Source organism: Bos taurus, chromosome 12 (assembly GCF_002263795.3).
Source record: "Bos taurus isolate L1 Dominette 01449 registration number 42190680 breed Hereford chromosome 12, ARS-UCD2.0, whole genome shotgun sequence".
NCBI lineage: Eukaryota > Metazoa > Chordata > Mammalia > Artiodactyla > Bovidae > Bos > Bos taurus.
The window spans coordinates 24377881-24396475 of record NC_037339.1 but is presented as its reverse complement, the minus strand read 5'-3'; positions in this window follow the sequence as shown (position 1 = coordinate 24396475).

Below are 18595 nucleotides of genomic sequence, written 5' to 3'. Positions count from 1 at the left end.
TCCCTAAAGAACAGTGATACCACATTGTTAGAATTGTTGGGTCTATGACTATAAATGCTTTCTTTGGTTATATATGGGTGTAGTCCTAATAATTTGAGGGGAAATAAGATTTTGAATATCCAAATTTTACAACTCTGAAGGGAGTTTATTTTTATTTTTTAAAATAATCTCGAAACTTTCAAATATTAGAAAATAGCACATACTTCTTTCGGTCTACCAGATATAGAATGCTGAATTTGGAATTTTTGGCTGTCTTTACTGAAATAAAATTCAGGAGGAAAATGAATTCGTTGTAGTATAGGCCAGGAATGTCTGAAAATAAGTTAACTGCACATTTTCCATATAGTTTGTAAAATATGGTTTCATGGCTCATGAGATGAGGTGAGGTTTAGTAAATCCACTGGGTTGAATAAACAAGAGTCTAGAACAGATGGAGTTGGAGATGGAGCTCCAGGAAGTCAGCATAAGGAAAATGTGAATGACAATGCTGATTTACGATATAAAAACCTGCCCTAGTCTGATTGAGACTGACCCATAGCCTGATCTTTTTCTCTTGTAATTGAGGTTGTTTCCCAAGGGATACCCAAGCTTAGACCAGAGTCTCTCCAGCCAAATTTTTTTTCCTGGCTCAGAGAGACTGCCATCCACTGCAGACCAGAAAATGAAACATTTGTGACACTATGTGAAAGGTAATAAAATTACTAGAAGGAGAAATTGGACAGATGCTCAGGCCATTTTCAGATATTTACAAAACTGAAGTCCAGTTAAAGCTCCTTCAGCAATAGGTCTTACTAAATAGATCAGAGATGGTTGGCTGGCATCATCACCAGCTCAAAGGATAAGAGCTTGAACAAACTCCGGGAGATGGTGAAGGAGAGGGAAGCCTGGCGGGCTGCAGTCCATGGGGTTGCAAAGAGTTGGACATGACTGAGCAACTGAACAACAACAGATAGACCAGAAGCCACTTCCTTCTGATTTTGGCTGTCAGCCTTGTAACCCTAATTGCCTGTGATTTTAATTAGTTTGGATGGTTAACCAGTCATGTCAGTGAGAGGAGAGAGACACAGCACACACATAAATAACAAAACAAACAAAACTGGTTAAGAGAGTTTTTGACTCACATGATTTATTTGTTTGGAAGCTTTGTTTAAGTTCACCTGTCTGCTGCAGGAGGTTACGTGTCTACCCCTGTGGGCCCTGTGGTGGAATCCAGATGGCTCTGCCACATCCTGCCAGAATGATTATTCCAGCATGTTGTCAAACCCAAGTGGCACAAGCTAAGAAATCTCTTTTGTTGTTTAGTCGCTAAGTCATGTCCGCCTCTTTGCGACCCTACAGACTGTAGCTCACCAAGCTCCTCTGTCCATGGGACTTATCAGGCAAGAATACTGGAGTGGGTTGCCATTTCCTATTTCAAGGGGATCTTTCCATTCCAGGGATGGAACCCGGGTCCCTAGCATTGGCAGCAGATCCTTTACCACTGAACCAGCAGGGAAGCCCAAGACATCTTTAGTGCCTCCCCATTGCCTTTGCAATGAATTTATGCTTTATAGCCTGACATTTGAAACCTCCGTACAAGGTGGCCCCAAGTTACCTTCTGTTTATTCAACAATATTTGTCAAGTCACTACTATACACTGGGCGTCGTGCTTAGAGCTGGATATAAAACAGTGAGCATGCAGAGTGTAGAAAGTGACATGTCCTTATGGGACCTTGTAGTCTAATGTGGCAAGGCAGGTGTTAAACAGTCATGCAAATGATTAATTACAAAGTTTAAACCAGGACACACAATGAAAACATTATGAGGGTCCTTGGCTTTGTCAGTTAGGTCATGGACACGGGTCTCTTAAGAGTGCAGTTGTGGGAGTAGAAGGCTGGTTTTAGGAGTCCAAGGAAGAGTCTGGGAAACACACGGGCTTTGAAGAGAGAGGAATGTAAATTCTGGATGCACCAGGGCCTCACTGATCTGTGGCTTAATTCCGACTATATTCCCTTACATTTGCTTTGATGTACTGCATGCCTTTCTTTCATTGTTTAGCGGTTACACTGGAGGTTAACACTTTTCCAAAAACTGTCCTCAACGTGGGACCGAGATAAATCTAAAGCTCTGCTGCTCAAGCTGGGCTGGGTGGGACTGTTATCTTCCCAGCAACTGCCAGTTCCTAGAATACTTGCGCCTCGGCATAGAATATGCTCTGACATCCCTGTTGTCAGAACACTGGGTGTGTCCTAAGTCAATACATCAAGTACTTTTGCTCATGAGTAAGGAATCCCCTTTAAATTGCTCTAATATAGCTGACTAGCTAGCTATAAGATGTGTGCGTTCACATATTTTTATAATATTTTTGAAGAAAATTTCTGACTCCTTAACAGAATCGTCAATATAATCTTCCCAGTTTGTCACTGGGGAATCTATATATCTATTGTGGGACTGTTGAACCTCATAGCTCCTATTCTTACTCTGCTGTGAGGGACCTTCTTGGCGGATTTCACCCTAATTAATGCCATTATGACATTATGAAGGGATGTGAGTTTTAAAGCTGTGCACTGACTGGATACTAACAGGTGAGAGCAGACTGGCACATTAAAATAAGACATTATTAACTGCTTAGTGCAAATGAAAGGGAAATAACCAGAGAGCGGCATACATTTAGAGAAGATACTTTGCCAGACAAATTCAGTTCCTCCTCACTTGTAATTCCTACAGTGACGACCCTCTCTCAGCCAGTTACCTGATTCCCTAGGGCAGAGGGAACCTGTGATCCTTAAAGCCGCCAGTTTATCGAACAAGTTGAATGCTAGCTGCAGAAAGACGACAGTGTTGTTCTCACGGCTCTCCACTAAACTTGTTTTGTCAAATAACTCCTTGGCCGTGCCTGGGACTTGCCCAAGTGCCGTGATGTTTCTGGTTATTGTTAAACAATGAAAGGTCCATTTCAGTGTAAGCACGTTATCCCCCTCTTTAGTGCAGATTCAAGTTTTTCTCTTTCCCTGACTCAGGCGCATTTCAGGCTTAGGAGACAGCCGTTGAAGGGGGTTACTAAGGTTAGTGTCTATTCTGTTTTTTGTTTTTTTTTTTCTTTTTTCATTTTCTCTACTCGTTTTCTTTCATTTGGTATGGCACGCAGGCTCCCCTAAGTTCTGAGCAGGAGAGGTGAAAGTGAAGTTGCTCAGTCGTGTCTGACTCTTTGTGACCCCATGGACTGTATCCTACCAGGCTCCTCTGTCCATGGGATTTTCCAGGCAATAGTACTGGAGTGGATTGCCATTTCCTTCTCCAGGGGATCTTCCCAAACCAGGGATTGAACCCAGGTCTCCCACATTGTAGACAGACACTTTACCATCTGAGCCACCGGGAAGTCCCTGGTGGAGCAGGAGAGGGAGGAGATGTAAATGTGGCAAGTCTTACTTGAAGTGAATCTGGGATCGATGCCCTCTGGATGTAGCTAATTCAAAATGATGATGGTTTTTGTTGTTTTTGATGTTGCTGTGATAATGGAGTTTTTAGGATTCTTTGGAGGACTCCCTCTCAGTTCCTTTTGACCTAGTAGATACTTCCTGTTGTTAATTGCTTGTTGTCTTCCTCCAAGACCCCTGGATACTGGTGCAGGGAGCTGAGCACCCCTGCTGGATCCTCCTGTGCCTCTGGGCCTTCCTCCTCAGCAACCCTGCTCAGGATGACTCAGGCCAGCTTCTTTCTGTGGGGTCCACATCTGACCCTAGGATAGCTCTCACAGCCTTGAATGTCCAGACCGCTCCCATCTCAGCCACCTCTTCTTGCTTCAATAACTCAGGGCGATTAGTTAACCCAATGCCTTTCTTTTCGGGAAAGAGACTAATTTTAGTCCCCTCATCTGTCAAACTTCAGCAAACATAAAACAAGTTATCTGAAGTTGTCCTATTCCATGCCACATCCCATTTCCTCTCTCAAAAGAGGAAAAGAAAAATGCACTACACTCTGACAATCTCTGTGAAGGAACTGTCACTACCACTACCACCTTACTCAAACTCTTTAAAATTTCTCAAATAAATTCATCTTCCTTATTCATTTGTGGGTTTACCTAGTAGCGCAAACGGTAAAGCATTCACCTGCAATGCAGGTGAGACCCAGGTTCAATCCCTGGCTTGGGAAGATCCCCTGAAGAAGGAAATGGCAACCCACTCCAGTATTCTTGCCTGGAGAATTCCATGGGCAGAGGAGCCTCTCAGGCTACAGTCCATCGGGTCACAAAGAGCTGAAGCCTGAAGGTGGGTGGTGGCTGAGGCTAGAAGAATCTGCTTTAAAATTCCACAGATCCTCCTGTATAGGTGACCCAGATCTTTGCTTTAAGATACAAAGGTATCTTGTCTTTTTTGTTTGTTTTTTTACTTCTTATTGATCCTTCATCTGAAGCTCTGAGAAGACAGAAAATATTACATTTAGCATCCATTGTCCAGGGGTGGTGGTGGTGATTTAGTTGCTAAGTCGTATCCGACTCTTGCGACGCCATGGACTGTAGCCCTCAAGGCTCCTCTGCTCATGGGATTCTCCAGACAAGAATACTGGAGTGGGTTGCCATTTCCTTCTCCAGAGGATCTTCCTGACCCAGGGATTGAACCTAGGTCTCCTGCACTGCAGGCAGATTCTTTACTGACTGAGCTACCAGAGAAGCTCATTTCAACACAAGTCTAGATTTCATGAAGTCCAAAGTCAAGTTTTGGGGGGGAAGCACTAGAAGAGACGGGATACCCTCTCCTGCTGATTTAAAGTCTGCCCCTGCGGTTCTGATAGTTTGCCCATGGATCTGCTTCTTCTCCATTCAATCAGATCAGGAATGCCTTTTGTTCTGGGAGACTCCAGTACCACAGTGGTCTTCCTTTAAAGTCTCATTAGGATAATCCTAGAGTGGCTAGTCATTCCATTCTCCAGGGGTATTTTTCCCAGCCCAGGGATCAAACCTGGGTCTCCTGCATTGCAGGCAGTTTCTTTACCATCTGAGCCACCAGGTAAGCCTGAGGATAATGGGATCGGAGTACAGTGCAGTGACGCTCACAGGCAGGCAAAAGCACAAGAGCAACTGGTTCTCTTGATACAAGGAATTTTGGGGATTTCCCTGGTGGCCCAGGTGTTAAGACCTCACCTTCCAATGCAGGGGTTGCAGATTTGATCCCTGGTTGGGGAGTTAAGATCCCACTTGCCTTGTGGCAAAAAATCCAAAACATGAAACAGAAGAAATATTGTAACAAACTCGATAAAGACTTTAAGAAAAGCTCATATAGCATTTTTTTTAAAAGAAGTCTTTTTCTTTTGCCTGTTAGGTTGTTCATCTCCATGATATTTGGCACTGATCAAGGCTACAGTATATTGTCTTAGAATAGCCTGAATAAAGCTAACTGGTTCACCAGGGGATTACAGCTGGCCTCATAATTCTTTAACAAACTGAGCCAGCCAGAAACAGCCTCCTCATAAGGGAATACATTATCCTTACTTCATGGTTGGACTCAAGACAAAAAAAATATTAGAAAAATTTAATTAGTTTCTAACAAATTGCCAGCATTAAAAAATGTCTCTCTTAAAAGATTAATGTTTTTGGAGATGCTTTTCAAGAAAATGGACGCAGAAAATTCTTTCGTGGAACAAATTTTGCCTCATATTCTGTAGTGTTTAACTAGTATCCTAACATTCTTGATAAGTGAAGGAATGAATCCTTCTACCTGTATATATGGAAATTTCCCAAGATAGGATTCTTCCATTGCATTGCAATTGCAATTCTTGCAAACATTGACATTGAGTGATTGCTGTGTTGTGACTATATACTGAGAAGTTTTGTCCCTAAGTCTTGAAACTTTGGCAATCAGTTGTATTCTTTCTGTTTTTCAAAGTATATGCCTCTAAATTTTGGGAGAGGAGATTGTGTATCTTCATAATACTCACAAGCATGGATTTAACTGGGAATTTTATGCTGCAGTGCTTCAAGAATTGTTTCTATATTCATGCTAACCATGCATTTTTATTTGTCTCATTTGGAGGGGGAAAAAAAACCAGGTCAGATTCCATTTACTGTAACTTAGCTTTATATTTCCTGCCTTTCTTCACTTCAGTGTCTCCCAAATGGAGTCAGTTGCAAGCTAAGTCTCAGCTGAATCTCCAAGTCCATCCCACCTTGTGGTAGAGCCTGGATCCTGCATTCAGAGTTCTGCAAAGATACCTGGTCACCTCTGTGGTTCCATTGCATTTCTCCTTCCTTTTTTTGTTTCTGTCCAGTTGATGAACGGGTGCTTTGTTGGTTCATCAGAGCCTTGATATCCTGCCTAACTTTCCGATGAGCCCTGCCTTACACCATTGCCACTGTTATCGGACCAGTGTCCTTCACAACCTCACTCACTGCTTGGAGCAAAGGCCCTCCCTGTTCCCTATGTTGAGACTTACGGAACCTCTCGGACCCCCTCGACTGAATTTGATTCCATTCATATTCGTAATATGCAAAGTACGTCTGAATTCAAGCTTGCCCCAGACATCTATTCTTGGAGAGTTTATTCTCTATTCCCTCCTTTTATTCTCTGCTCCACGCTTCTAAGACTCCAAAACACCTGTGTCTGAGCTGTGGCACTATACAATTATCATTGGCATAGCATATCTGGAATTTCTAGGAATTTGGCAGATGTGGGGAGGGAAATCATTGAGGAAAGGGAATAAACTAGGTTGAAGAAGTATTACTTGATGGTCAGTGTGTCTTTGGAAAGAAGAAGAGCTTTCTTGTTGGACCAATCTGGGTTTGGGTTTCAACACTGCCAATTTCTAATTTAGGGAAAGTTACTTTGCTACATTGAACTCCAATTTCTTCACTTATCAAAAAGAGGTTTATAATAGTTAGCTGCTACCATGACTAATATGAGAATTAAATAGGATACCATACACCATGAGCTCATCACATTTAGTGCTCACATATACAAGATGTCTAATAAGTATTTCTTTTGATGCTAACCTGGAGTGTGGTCTCTAGTGGGGTTCTAGGAACTCAGATTTGGGTCTAATATGTTCAATATTTTTCCCAATGCCTTAAATGAAAACATGCTTGTAAAATATTTAGATAACATAGAAATAGGAATGTATAATATAACTAACAAAGTTAGACTGGAATCATTAGACAAAAGTTGAAAGGAATAGAGATCTTGGTTCGCAGAGGAAGAAGTAAAGCAGTTTATGTGAAAGTGACTTAATACCTATAATTAATACATTTACTGTTACTGGCTTATTGAAAGTGTTCACTATATTCTTTGGGTATAAAAGCATGAAATGGGTTTATTTCTTCTAATACTGGCTCTCAACCCTGTTATTCATCCTTTTGTCCCCTGCTAAATGTTAGGTCCCGTAAGAGCATTTTGGGCACCATCACAGGAATATAAAAATGAATTACTCATTTGGAGAAGCCAAGTTTCAGCAGACAGGATCAGGAAGGTTTTTCATCAGAAGGTGTTGAGAGGAATTATATAAACAAGGCAAATGTTGCCTCTGTGTATTGGCCCCTATGTTGTTTATTTCTTCCCTGTGGGCTGAGACCTGTTAACTCAAAAGCCCACTGATGCCAAACTCAAACTTTCCCATATCCAGTTGTTTAAACAGTCGCCATGCAAGCAGATTTGTAGCCAGTTGGACTCTGCCTGTTTTGCCCACTCTGCAAAATCTGGCCACACACAATGGCTAGCAATAGATAAGCCCCTGCTGTTGCTGCCCTCTAGAACTCTTTGCCCTGGAGACTCCCCATCTTGTGAACATATATCTCCCAGACACAAGATCCCTCTCTGATCTCTTTCTCCCCAAGGAGTCCCTTTGCCCTCCTTCTGCATGGGCACTCCTGCACCATACCCCCTGGAAAGACTTTACTGGGAGAGGATTTCCCCCACATGCAAACCTGTTCAAGCATCGCCTAGTTAAAGCTTGCGGTGGGTTACTGCTTCACATGGTCATTTTTTTTTTTTTTTCTTGATCAGTTCTCAAATACTTTCAGCTCCCTTATCTCTAGGCTGGGGAAGCAATAGAAGTTAGCTGGAGATATTGAGATATTATCTCTAAATAGTGTAAGCAAGAGAGGATATATGCCTTTTATATTTTAGGAGGTTCTCTCTTTGAGAGTCCCTTGGATAGCAAGGAGATCAAACCAGTCAATCCTAAAGGACATGAACCTTGAGTATCATTCGAAGGACTGACACTGAATCTGAAGATCCAATACTTTGGCCACCTGATACGAAGAGCTGACTCATTGGAAAAGACCCTGATGCTGGAAAGGATTGAGGGCAGGAGGAGAAGTGGGTGACAGAGGATGAGATGGTTGGATGGCATCACCGACTCAGTGGACATAAGTTTGAACAAGCTCAGGGAGATGGTGAAGGACAAGGAAGCCTGGCATTCTAGCAGTCCATGGGGTCACAAAGAGTTAGACACAATGACTGAATAACAACTCTCACTGTAGTATGGAGGATGGGTGGAGGAGGGCAGGAATGAAGGCAGAGGAACTGATGTCGTAATCAAGAAAATAATGCTAAGGACTATAGCTAAGAAGAAGCAGTGTGTAGGGTTTGGTGGCCAGCTATGGTTAGGGTTGGTGAGTAAAAGAGAATGAAGAATTGAGGTAACTCAAAGATTTCTGGCTTGGGGATTTTAAAACTGATGCTGTCATTAACCCTGGGAGATCTGATGTGGGAAAGATGATTGAATCAGTTCAGGCAGTTTTCATAGGAAGAGGGGAGTTGAATCTTGGAGAAGATGAATCTTTTCAAAAGAGTGGACAGAATGAGATGTTAAGAGGACTGAAGACAGACACTTAAGAAATGCTAGGATTTAAGAAAGTAATCGCACCCCACTCCAGTACTCTTGCCTGGAAAATCCCATGGACGGAGGAGCCTAGGAGGCTACAGTCCATGGGGTCCCTAAGAGTCGGGCACGACTGAGTGACTTCACTTTTACTTTTCACTTTCATGAATTGGAGAAGGAAATGGCAACCCACTCCAGTATTCTTGCCTGGAGAATCCCAGGGACAGAGGAGCCTGGTGGGCTGCCGTCTATGGGGTCGCACAGAGTCGGACACAACTGAAGCTACTTAGCAGCAGCAAGAAACCTGCAGAAGATCCAGAGTCCACAAATGAGGCTGGGAAAGAAGGATGTGAGAGGAAACTCAGAACTGAGTGCTGTGGCAGAAGCCAATGGTGGAATATTTCAAAAAGGAGCAATGATCAATCATGGGTCAGATGCCACAGAGTTCAGATCACAGACAGACTGGAACTTATTCATGGAATTTTTCCAGCCTTGAGGATATCTGGACTTGTTAGAGAGAGAATTTGTATCTCTGATTACTTCACCAAGAAATAAACAGTACATGATTAACATTCATAAACAATGATGAGAGATGTGAATAATTGTTAATATGTTATATAAATGAAGTGGTTACATCAACCATGTGAAGTAAACATCACATTCAGTTCAGTTCAGTCACTCAGTTGTATCTGACTCTTTGCGACCCCATGGACCGCTAACTTATTAATAATAACAATCTATAATTTACTGTGGGGCTTTCCAGGTGGCGCTAGTGGTAAAGAACCTGCCTGCCAATGCAGAAGATGTAAAAGACGCAGTTTCAATCCCTGGGTTGGGAAGATCCCCTGGAGGAGGGCATGGCAACCCACTCCAGTATTCTTGCCTGGAGAATCCCATGGACAGAGGGTTGCTAAGAGTCAGACATGACTAATGCAACTTAGCACGCATGCATGTAATTTACTGCATCTAAGAAAATAACACTCATGCATTGATTTATCTGAACTTTGCATTTGACCTAGAAAATTGAAAACCCCCTAGTGATATGAGACAATATGGAAAACGGTGCTCTTTTCATTCACATTAACATATGCACCTAATTATGATTATTGCCATAAAATATGTTTGAAAGAAGAAAGAATTTTCCACAAGAGTTTGTAATGTTTTACATCAGTACACATTTAATGGTTGCTGTAGATAATTTATTTGTTTTACTAAGGTGATTTTCAAACTTTATGTTTAAGCAATAAAAATTGCAGTAATGATTTTTATTCTTTATGCACTTACTGTATTAAAATATTTGCATATAGTCACATTATGTCAAATGTTACTATCGTTTGTATTTTCTTCCAGAAGAACAATATGTAGATACCATTCCAAAATAATACTTTATCATTATGTTCCCAACTGTTTTCCTTCACTCAGATTTTTGGCTCCAGTAAATATTTCCCTTGCACTTAAAAAAGTGCTCTGCACTGTATCTGCATGGCAGTTACAAACCACTTCTTAGTTCTGATTTTTCTTGAGGGAGGAGAATAGAATCATATAAACCAGAAAAATCAAAACTACCAGAGTTAAAAGGGACCCAGTGTGACAGTGGCAAATATTTCCAGTCTTCCTGGAATATTCTTCTTCTCTCCTCCTCACCTCCAATCTCATTCTTCACCTTGCAAATCTTTATTTATTCTTTAAAACAATACAACCATTCTGCTTTCTCTGTTGTATCTGCTGTGTCTGAATTAGGCAATATTGGTTGCCCCCTTCTTGTGCATTTTAGTACACTTTCCACATTGTTTTGTTGACATCTATTTGTATATTTGTCTGTTTCTCTAAACTATGACCACTTTGAGTTACTTTTCAAAAAATATATGCCAACATCTGCCAAAAGTAAAGGAAAAAAATCTAACAATTATTTTAAGCAAAATCTTTTGATCTTAATTGCTTTTGTTACCCTGTACAATGACACTTGTAAATAGCAAGGAATAAAACTAAAGTTTTAAATTCTAGTGTAACAGATGGACTGTGTCCATGTATGAGCTTAGAACACAGTTTATGACCTTCATTCTGAATCTGGAAAACAGCACTTAATATTTCCTTTTATAATATTTTTGGTAATACTTATTTCCAGAAGTAGTTTTTACTACATTTCTGTATACGACTTGGCATGTGAAAATTTTAAAATGTTGAACTCATTATTACCATTTAAAAACTTTTAATAGGTATTTTGGGGAACTAAATGAGGCAAGATATTAGAATGACATTTAAAACTCTTCTAATACTCTTTAGCCTATGACAGTTTGTGTTCCATACTCCATGCAGTTGTATTTACATAAATGGGTTTACTTGGTCCAGAAATAACCTCAGGTGTTACTTCTTACCTGATAGGCTTCAGTACTGACTGCAGAGAATTCTTCCACTCATGACCTTAGGGGTCAGTGCAATCCATCATCGATACAGTAGAAAGGTTGTACCATTTTGCCACTGTTGCTGCTAAAGATGAATAAAATGTAGTTTGTAAATATGTTCAAGTTTCTAAAAGTGAGAGAATTCTACAGGAATTGTCTGCTACCAATATTCAATAAGCTTAAGCTACACAGAATTGCTGAATATTTGTCCCTTAAGATCCATTTTCAGTGAGGATAATAACCTTGGGCAATAGGCTTTATGTTTTACAAACAAAGACAGCCAACTGTCCCAGTGATTCCTTTCTGTGAAGTCAATCAGGGTTGTCTGTCTTCAAAATAAACTTTGTGCGTCTGTTCTCAACATGTCTGGTGACTCATGAAACACATTTCCCTTCCTCTAAGCCCTATGATTAGTAACAAAAGACTTTTTATAATCATGTAACAACACAGGAGTTTGTGTAAATTCTTTTTTTTTATTTTCATTTTTTATTTATTAACTTTATAATATTGTATTGGTTTTGCCATATATCAACATGAATCCATCACAGGTGTACATGTGTTCCCCATCCTGAGCCCTGCTCCCTCCTCCCTCCCCGTACCATTCCTCTGGGTCGTCCCAGTGCACCAGCCCCAAGCATCCAGTATCCTGCATCGAACCTGGACTGGTGACTCATTTCACATATGTGTAAATTCTAAAACATGAAAAAGAACAGATTTACAAATTGTGTTTTTAAAGGCCCCAGAAACACACTCACTAGTTCAGCATGAGTTGAGGTTAGAGTCAAAAAGTGAATCTTTTAATTTCCTAAGACCTAAGTTATATTTATCATAAGCATGTGAGACAAATTCTTTCTTTTGCTGTATTCCACTAAGATAACTGATAAGGTATTTGATTTTGAATGAAAAAACAATTTCAACTTGAAACAGTGTGTGTAATTCAAGATTGAACTGAATTTAAAAAATTACAATATTGTAAAATTAAAAAAAAAAAATTAGTGAGGGAAAGAAGCAAGTGATCCTTTCTTACCTTAATAAGAAAGAGGAACCTCCATTAAGATGTAGGGAAATGCTTCCTTCTTGGGCACCAGCAATGGGCAGATTGACTTCCAGGCAAATTCCTTGTTTAGGAAGAAGGATGTGAACGGGAGTCAGAGCGTCAGAGCATCTCCTGCTGAATTTGGTGTCAAAAGAGGTTCCTCACAAAGCCTTTAAGGTCCCAGCTGAAAGAAACGAGTATCTTCTGTGGGAAATTTAATTAATGTTAAGAACCATCCTTTACACTGTGATTATGTTCTTCTTAGTTGTTGGTGAAATGTATGGTTTCTTACATGAAATGAGAATCATAGTGGATGGAAGGGTGTTGTATATCTAATTCCTTTCTCCTCCCCCTTCTTTCTCCCCCTTTTTTTCTATCTTCTTCCTCCTTGTTTTAATTTGTTTGTTTTGTATGTCCTAGCCTTACCAAAAAAAAAAAAATTCTCTTTCCTATCAGTGAATAACCTTGAATAAATTCTTTACCTTCTCAAAGCCTGAAATCACTGCTTAAATTGGGACAATAATAGCACTCATTTATAGAAGAGACAAATAATTGAGTATGGCCAAGTCAGAACTGACTCTGTCTTTCTCTCCATCTGCAACATTAACTTAATCATATCTTCAAAACCTAATCATATCTTCAGAACCTCTGTTATCTCATAAGGTAACAGATTCACAGGTTCCGGGGTTTAGGATGTGGATTCTGGGGAAACCATTATTCAGCTTATTTCACTCGTGGTTATTTTGCTCCCACATCTCTCTTAAAAATAAAATTGTAGGATAGAAAACCATCTAGGATAATAATAAGGACCAACACGAACATTCCCTGAAACATATGTAACATCACAACAGACTGAAGAGTCAAAGAACATACAACCTTGTGTTCCTTCTCACTTGGTGGATGTATGCATGGCAAATACTTAGGGCTTAGCCAAACATGTGCGATTTAATTTTTTCCCATAAGATATTTATTAACTTGATGCTTTGTTGTGCAAACTGGTTAATCTTCATCTGATCTTGAAATACCACTTCTTATGTCTTTTTGTTTAACGTACTCTTGGGAAAAGTCATCTACTGAGAAAAAAGTCACTGACCAAAATGTAGTATACCTTTCCAAGTACTGTTTTGGCAAAGAGATGTACATTGAACAGTTGTACAAGTGTAGTCTCTATTTATTAGGAAGTTTATGTTAACTAATATGTTAAGTAATCCCAGTGAAGGCGATGCCAAAGAATGCTCAAACTACCGCACAATTGCACTCATCTCACATGCCAGCAAAGTAATGCTCAAAATTCTCCAAGCCAGGCTTCAATAATACATGAACTTTGAACTTTCAGATGTTCAAGGTGGAATTAGAAAAGGCAGAGGAATCAGAGATCAAATTGCCAACATCCTCTGGATCATCGAAAAAGCAAGCAAGCTCCAGAAAAACATCTACTTTTGCTTTATTGATTATGCCAAACCCTTTGACTGTGTGGATCACAACAAACTGTGGAAAATTCTTCAAGAGATGGGAATATCAGACCACCTGACCTGCCTCTTGAGAAATCTGTATGCAGGTCAAGAAGCTACAGTTAGAAATGGACATGGAACAGCAGACGGGTTCCAAATCGGGAAAGGAGTATATCAAGGCTGTATATTGTCACCCTGCTTATTCAACTTATATGCAGAGTACATCATGAGAAACGCTGGGCTGGATGAAGCACAAACTGGAATCAAGATTGCCGGGAGAAATATCAATAATCTCAGATATGCAGATGACACTACCCTTATGGCAGAAAGAAAAGAACTAAAGAGCCTCTTGATGAAAGTGAAAGAGGAGAGTGTAAAAGTTGGCTTAAAACTCAACATACAGAAAGCTAAGATCATGGCATCTGCTCTCATCACTTCATGGCAAATAGATGGGGAAACAGGGGAAACAGTGATAGACTTTATTTTGGGGGGCTCCAAAATCACTGCAGATGGTGACTGCAGCCGTGAAATTAAAAGATGCTTATTCCTTGGAAGAAAAGTTATGACCAAAATAGACAGCATATTAAAAAGCAGAGACATTACTTTGCCAACAAAGGTCCGTCTAGTCTAGGCTATGGTTTTTCCAGTAGTCATGTATGCATGTGAGAGTTGGACTATAAAGAAAGCTGAGTGCAGAAGAACTGATGCTTTTGAACTGTGGTGTTGAAGAAGACTCTTGAGAGTCCCTTGGACTGCAAGGAGATCCACCCAGTCCATCCTAAAGGAAATCAGTCCTGAATATTCATTGGAAGGACTGATACCGAAGCTGAAACTCCAATACTTTGGCCACCTGATGCAAAGAACGGACTCATTGGAAAAGACCTTGATGCTGGGAAAGATTGAAGGCGGGAGAAGGGGGTGACAGAGGCTGAGATGGTTGGATGGCATCACTGACTCAATGGTAAGTTTGAGGAAACTCTGGGAGTTGGTGATGGACAGGGAGGCCTGGTGTGCTGCAGTCCATGGGGTTGCAAAGAGTCAGACATGACTGAGCGACTGAACTGAACTGATGTTAACTAATCCAAAATGTTAAATTTAGTACAAAAGAAATTCGATGAGCCACAGAAGAATCATACTGATACTTACATCCAGCATTTTAAAGTACTTAAGAACATTTTCAAATCACTTGCATCTGTGGTCTCCATTTACACCTACATCATCTTTAAGAATTTTGGAGACAAATCATAGAGACGCAAACCTTTTCTCCCACCACTCAATTCCTTTCCAGCCCATATTACTTTCTTAGCAAAAATTCTCTCAGTGACTCTTTGCCTCATGACTTCATCCCTTCCTGTTCTTTGCTTACAACTGGTGGGACCAAAGGGAGAAACATGACCTAAATTAGACAATTACATTTTCTCTCCCTGGAGCTTGAATTGGAGTTTGGAAAGACTTGCTCCCTTAGTTGTGGGTGTGCTATTTGTAAGGATATATGAGTGAAGATGGTCTTATTTGGGGCTTTGTGCTGGTAAATAAACCCATGGAACCAAGAAAGAGGGAGAAAGGACAGAAACCACACAGAAAAGAAACCCGAATGAAACATTTGGCTACACAGAGAAAAAAGTGGAAAATAAATGCCTTGGTTCCCAACAGTTTTATTTCCTGGTTCTAGTTCTTCTGTTCTTGCTGAATTTCACTCCTTTAGGTTTTATGAGGCATCCATCTTGTCATCCAATAAATTTATTTTTTTATGTAGATTTAAGATATTTGCCTGGTGAAGGAAAAGGCAACCCACTCTAGTATTCTTGCGTAGGAAATCTGATGGACAGAGGAGCCCAGCGGGCTACAGTTCATGGGGTTGCAAAAGAGTCAGACACGACTTAGCGACTAACCAACAAAAGCAAGAAGTTGTTTGCATTTAGTCATCTTTTGACTAATATATGGGGGAAATCTAAAGCATGGATAGGGCAAGGATTTGGAAGGTACAAAAGCAAGTTATCAGAAAAGCTAGGAACAGACTCAAGACTTGAGATCTGTATGTTAGAATTCCATGCCAGGGAATCAATGGGCAAAATTAGGGGCAGGGAAAAGTATTCCTTTTGAGCATCCACCTGAACACGTACGTAAAGGGCTCTCTGTTTCCTTAAGAATTCTGTGAATGTTCTTTAATTTTCTTTATACATTTTTTCACATGTTTGTGTTTGGTACTCAGATTTTTCAGGTTATTGATTCCTGAGCCAAATTCTCTTGTGGAGGCTAATATATAATTAGAAGTGGAGACAGCTTCCCTATTTAAAGTACATACATTCCTAGAACCAGCAAATTGGAGAAATGAACATCATAAAATTAAACATCACTACCATAACAGAAAAGTTTGAATGACATAAATGACATATTTTCTGTTAATATACCATAAATTCTAGAGGTTTAGGTGGGCTGCCGTCTATGGGGTCGCACAGAGTCGGACACGACTGAAGCGACTTAGCAGCAGCAGCAGCAGTACAGTAAAAGTAATTTACTTTCATATATGAAGTATTTACAGTTTCCTTAGCATGCATTCCCGAGATTTTTCACATTAAAATGAATATTAAAGCAAGGAAAAGTTAAATTCCTCTATTTTTCTCCCAACTATTTATGAAAATAAACTACTGAATCTAGTTCAGAAAATATGGTTACCATTTAGATTCCTTTTTTGGAAATTTGAAAGAAGTGTTGAAAAAAAAAGTGCAATAAAATTTACTGTTAGAACTGCCAAATTGTTACATAAAGCAATCATTTATTGTGAAGCATTTTTTTAGGATTAACTAGAAACATGCTTTTGAAAGTGGAAATTACAATCATTCATTAAGACAGTTTTGATCATTTCTTTTTCCGGAATTAGAAATTTAAAAAATTATTTATTTTCATTTGTTTTAAATTGTCAATTGTGGTAGAGTGGCTCCCCATTCAGCATAATATTTTTTCTCAACTATGTAACAGACCTATGTTTCACTCATGAAACTAAATATATGCATATACCCATGTGCATGCACACACACACATGTATAGATCAATGTAAAGATATATATTTTAATGAAATTTGAATATAATTTGATTTGACGTTAAAATGTTTTTAAAATTGAGAAAGTTTTTATGTTTTCTATTTTGCTTTCAAATTATTTTTAAAAATAACAGCTGATAATTTTTTTTTTAATTTAGTGACATTTTAGGAAGAAAACAAAAAAGTTTCACCTGTCTCACTAGTATTTTACATACGTGTGGTGTTGGTAGTGATCTTAATAAATACAGAATATATAGCTACAGAATAGCAAAAGAGAAATGTGACTAAATTGAGAAGAGCTGATGCAGAAATGGTTTCAATGTTTGATGATATTTTGGATCTCTTCCTTTGAGGAGATGGTCTTGTACCTTTTCATTGATGTGAGGAAAGTTGCATTATGGGGAGTGAAAATATTGCTACTGTTATTTGGAAGTTTAAGTGTCAGAGTTAGTGACTCTACTGAAGTAGGGTAGTCACAGGGTGGGATGTGATACATGATGCAGTTGGTTTACTATGCGCTCACTCACACTTCCTTGTCATGTCTTCCTGGAGAATGCAAAGACTAAAGACTGGAAAACAAAAGACAATATTTATCAGATTTCCCTTCACCTATGGTTGTACTTATGACCTAGGTTTTAGCCAAGTGGGCATTTCCATGGTGGCACTCATGCACGAAGAGATGGGATATTCTGACAAGAATGGTGACAAAAGGAGTCAGTTCTGTTTGGGTTGAAACAGTGGCCACAGTTTCCTGATTTGATTGCTTTCTAATCATTTTGTTGCTAAGTCACTTCAGTCGTGTCCGACTCTGTGCGACCCCATAGATGACAGCCCACCAGGCTCCCCTGTCCCTGGGATTCTCCAGGCAAGAACACTGGAGTGGGTTGCCATTTCCTTCTCCAACGCATGAAAGTGAAAAGTGAAAGTGAAGTCGCTCAGTCGTGTCCAACTCTTCGCAACCCCATGGACTGCAGCCCACCAGGCTCCTCCATCCATGGGGTTCTCCAGGCAAGAGTACAGGAGTGGGGTGCCATCACCTTCTCTGAAAAGGAAAGTGAAAGTCGCTCAGTCGTGTCTGACTCTTTTCGACTCCATGGACTATACAGTCCATGGAATTCTCCAGGTCAGAATACTGGAGTGGGTAGCCTTTCCCTTCTCCAGGGGATCTTCTCAACCCAGGGATCGAACACAGGTCTCCTGCATTGTGGGCGGATTCTTTACCAGCTGAGCCACAAGAGAAGCCCTTCTAATCATAGGTCAGGGTATGATTTTAGCTGCTCCTGGCTGCTCCTTTACCTAGAAAATGTTACCTTGTGATTCTAGGAATTATTAAAAAGTGATTCTCTATAATTTTACTTCATTTGTACCAAAGATAAATGACTAGTAATTTCCCTCAAATTAGCTAGAGTGGATTCTAGCTAATTTATAAGAATTAGCTGGAAAAAAAAAAAAAAAGAATTAGCTGGTTAATATAATTATTCTTGCCATGTTTATCAGAATGTTGATTAATATAGATATTCTTGCCATGTTTATTGAGCAAATGTTTATTGAGCCCCTAGTATGTGCCAAGTAAGACAGAAATTGGCAATGAATTTAATAAGTAAATTAGGTAATATATTAGAAAGCATTATATTATATGGAAAAAAAATTAAAAACCAAAGCAGAGAAACAAGATACGGAGATAGAGGGCAAGTAAAAGTATGGAGAGCAGATTATAATTTTAAATTAAATCATCAGAGCAACTTTCATTGCAAAGAAGGGATTCAGTAAACACATGGAAGAAACAAGAGATTAAATCATCCCTAGCAAAGGAAAGAGCACATGCAAAGGCCCTGAGGTGGGCCTACACCTAATGTGTTGGAGAAACAGCAAAGAG